This window comes from Miniopterus natalensis, chromosome 8 (assembly GCF_054644295.1).
Source record: "Miniopterus natalensis isolate mMinNat1 chromosome 8, mMinNat1.hap1, whole genome shotgun sequence".
Taxonomy (NCBI): domain Eukaryota; kingdom Metazoa; phylum Chordata; class Mammalia; order Chiroptera; family Miniopteridae; genus Miniopterus; species Miniopterus natalensis.
Window position 1 is genome coordinate 46,507,439 of NC_142088.1, and position 4,489 is coordinate 46,511,927.

The 4,489-nt window shown below is 40.3% G+C and overlaps 1 non-coding gene across 1 annotated transcript; it reads right to left on the reverse strand.

Moving 5' to 3' along the window:
• Positions 1 to 1,645: 1,645 nt before the first annotated feature.
• Positions 1,646 to 1,774, reverse strand: LOC148092616 (small nucleolar RNA SNORA25). The gene has a single exon (XR_015714943.1). It is a non-coding gene; the product is annotated as a small nucleolar RNA SNORA25 (small nucleolar RNA).
• Positions 1,775 to 4,489: the final 2,715 nt, after the last annotated feature.

The window sequence follows — 4,489 nt, forward strand, 5'->3', positions numbered from 1 at the left end:
TCACTTTCATCCCACTTAAACATTTGGAAATAAATGGAATAAAAGAAAAGGTGGTGTGTGTGTGTGTGTGTGTGTGTGTGTGTGTGTGTGTGTGTGTGTGTGATCAGATAAGATGTTGGATTGGGGTGGGGCACAGTAATGAGATGGCCAAAAACCAGTGAATTATTTAGAATCAAATTAGCCTAAGTTTCCATTAGAAGCAGCTGATTCCATTTCTGCAGTATCCAGAGCTCAAAGAGTGGTTTGGTACTGTGCTTTATTTCTAAGGCATTTGATTATTTCTCAGACAATGGGAAGGCCACTTTGAATCTAACCAATGTTACTACACTCTTCACCTCCCACTCCAACCACTACCGTGTGGTCTATGGGATGCACCAAACTTGACTACCTCGAGTATAATAAACTCCATGGCCAGAGATAAGGTTCTTATCATGTTGATTGTTTCTCTGATGGAAACTGTGCCTGTGTTTCTGAACTGTGCTGGCCATTCCAGGGAGTAGTTTGTGCTTCCCTGCCAAGCCAGGCAGAGTTGGGGGTGGGTAGAGGGGATTTCATGGCATGGGTAACTACCATGCAGTTCCTTCGTACTTGTTCACAGGAAATTTCAAGTTTCTGGATATTGTGGGGTTCCTGTTTCTCTCATTCTGCTACTTGGACTTGAGTCATCATTAGAATCATTGTCAGGGCCCGGCCGGGCGTGGCTCAGTGGTTGAGCGTCGACCTAGGATCCAGGCGATCAGGGTTCGATTCCTGGTCAGGGCACATGCCCGGTTTGCGGGCTGCAGCCGATCAATGACTCTCTCATCATTGATGTTTCTATCTCTCTCTCCCTCTCCTTCCCTCTCTCTGAAATCAATAAAGATATATTTAAAAAAAAAAAAGAATCATTGCCAGGGAGAAGCTGGTTTGGTGGAAATGAGGGAATGTTGAAGTTCTCCAGGTGAAATTTGAAGTCTTGTACACAGACGGCAAGGGGAAACAGAAAAAAGAAGCAGACCACTTCAGATTGGTTGGTGGCAGGTTTAACAAGCAAGGGAACTTACATAACTAAGCTTGTCTTGGGCAGTCACAAGGTAAATCTCTGCACCCACCTGCAAGAATGATAAACTTTTATATAGATGCCTCAACAGGGTTCTGTCATATACACAGTCAGATGGTCTCTCAAGGCTCCTAGTACAGGAATGGTGAGCAGAATGTACATTTCAAGGACAAGGGTAAGGGTAAGGAGACTTGATTGCTCTGGTCCAACTCGCAGGTCAACCGGCAGTCACATCTTCTCAATGATGTCCTCCAAAAGGAAAACGTGATACATATTGGATAATTTTGGTCTTTGTTAGCAAATCTGATAGGTGACTTAGTAAGGAGAATAAGAAGAAAGTATCTGTTAAAATTTAGGTTATGAAGTGAGTACCAATTATCCAGTTATGGTGACTAATCCATGTCCTATCTATCTGCTATTAGTGTGTGAAACTGAATGTGAGACTAATTGATATATCTATATATCTATATCTATATAATCTATATCTATCTATCTATCTATCTATCTATCTATCTATCTATCTATCTATCTAATCAGTTATTACTTTGAGACATGTATTTATTTTCTCAGATTACCAATCATGAATTATTATTAGTGAACTATCATGATTATATCTCCTCAAAAATGCTTAGCACTATTGAGTGACTATAACATCCTATGGAGAACTTCAACCTTTGGTCATAGAATTAAGAGCTTCTGGTTTCACAGCTCTATAAGCCCTCTTTGAAATGACCTATATATGTTTTAAGTGGAACAGAAAGGCTCATCACCTCTGGATGACATAGGCAGGTTTCAAGAGCCAGAAATCCTGACAATCACATCTGTAAATGCTGTGGAACAGAATACACATTAGTGGATTTAGTTCTGTTTGATACCTGCATTCTTGAGTGTTCTTCCACATCACATTTTCTACAGAAACAAATCCGGTCCTTCAAAGGGCACATACAAGAAGTACTGTTTCTTTCATGTCAAATCTATATGTAGAGACCAATGAACAGCTCTTGCTGTGGTTTAGTGAAGCTGCTATTTTGGGAGGCACATGTGTTACTTCTGTAATGGGTGTAAAAATAAGGTGACCCAGAGCATGGAGAATTGAGCTTCATGCTGCCTGCAAGCTTTTTGGGGGGCTGTTTTTGATTGTTCCCTGGGGTGCATGCAGGTAACTGAGCAACATACATTGGGTCCTCAGCTATTTGGTTTGGAGGTCAGACTGTGAATCTCTCCCCTAGGAATCTTTACTACCTCAGAGTGGGAGAGAGTCAACTCTTAGTGACCTCCCTAAGGAATATCTGGTAATACACAGAGAGTTGGAGGGAAAGGGTAGTGCCAAATCCCCCTTCCCTCCCCAGTGGTGTTTAGGGTGTTCCCTAGAGGTGGAAATGTTGTCCATAGCATCACTGAAAGCAGATTTCTATTCCACAGAGGGGATGGCAAAGTTATCAGGGGACCACTGAAGGGAATCCTCTACTGTTTACTGAGAAGCAAAGAACAGAACAAAGGCCAAGCCTATGGGAGGCCTAATCTAACACCCAGTGGAGGGATGGAGAGGCAGTTAGGAAAACTTGCTAGAAGGCTCAGGGCTAGAATCACAGAAACTTAGGAGACACATTTAGGAAAGCTCTAGGCATAGGCTCCCAGATTACTGATGAGAATTGGAATGATTTGTGAAGATCAATGAGCAGCCCTACCCACGCACACACTGAGGACCTCAGACTCAAAGCACTAGGTTTGTTGTGTTATGAGATTGTGTACAATGAGGCAAGTGATTTTCCAATGAGGTGCAATGCAGCAAGGATGTGATGTGGTGGAGAGGGTGTGGGCTTTGGAACCTCAGACAATTATTAGCTCTGTGACTTTGAGCAATTTATTTAACCTCTTTAAACCTCGTCTGTTAAGTGAAGATAAAAGTACTTAGGATTTCTGAGCTTTGGCACTATTGACATGTTGGACTGGACAATTCTTTGTTGTCATGTGCATTGAAGGCTGTTTATCAGAATTCCTGGTCTCTACTTCCTAGATGCCAGTGGCACATTTCTGAAAACCAAAAATGACTCCAGACATTGCAAAACGCCCCCTTATGTCTAAATGGTCCCACCACAATCATGTAATTAGCGGTAATAATGCGATTCTATATAAAGCACTTGGCACGGCATCTGGCATGTAATAATTGCTCAATACATATTAGATACTAATTTTATCCACTGATTAAAAATGTGAGCAGTGTTTTTATTAGATATTAAATAATACCAGATATTAGGAATACCTTTCGCTCTCTCAGGTAATGTGCGAATATTCTTAGTCCAGGGTTTTAACTGGCACTCCTGTCCTTTGCTTAGAACAAGAAGCTGGTTTAAAAAACAACCAACTATATATTTTTTCTGTGTTCACCTGTTTAGTTTACGTTTACTATGCGGATACATTCACAGCTAATCTGGGAGAGGATTTGCAGAACAGTAGCTGCATGATTAATTGATTATACACTGCAGCTCTCATAGCATATTCTGGTAGAACAATTACAAGTTCCCCAATGTAATATACGCCTTGATGTTGAGCAGCTGCCCACAGTATTCATATTTGGAAAGACATTCATGACAATTTTATGCAGTCTGTCATTAAAAATGTGTTTATATTGTTTCTGAACCATAGAATATTCACTGACTATATTGACATAATCTAAAGAGGAAGGGTGACATTCATTTCTGTTTATCATGCACGTTTAATGTCCTATCTTTTGGGGTTGTTATTTGATAGCATGTACAATGATATAATCAGTCAAAATGCAATTCTAGCTTCTCCTTGAATTTGGTGATTAAAAAAATGGGCCACACAACATGATCTACTGAGTCTTGGCTTCATATCAAACTCCCACCTCTTCTTCAGCAAATGCAAACTTTAGGCTATTGATAAGAATCAGCATGACTAACCAAGGTAATTTCTTCCTGCATTAATCTTAAACTCTTTAAGAGTCATCAAGGGTTTTTTCCTTTGGCTCCATATTGAACTGTTGAATTTTGCAGAAAGCATTAAAATTTACACAGGGGGGATTATATTAAAACAAAAGACACAACTGCCATTAAGACAACATTAAAGAGAGGTGGAGAGAAATCTAAGAGCTTCTGGTTTCACATCTAAATGTGTGTATTTTTTATTTTTATTTATTTATTTTTTAAATATATCTTTATTGATTTCAGAGAGAGGAAGGGAGATGGAGAAAGAGATATAGAAACATCAATGATGAGAGAGTCATTGATCGGCTGCAGCCCGCAATCCGGGCATGTGCCCTGACCGGGGATTCGAACCCCGATCGCCTGGATCCTAAGTCGATGCTCAACCGCTGAGCCACACCTGTCTGGGCTGTGTGTATTTTTTAAAAGAAAACATCATGCTAAGAAGAACCACCTTTCAATTTGTATTGGAAATATTTGGGTTTGGTTCTCTCATTTAATTTGT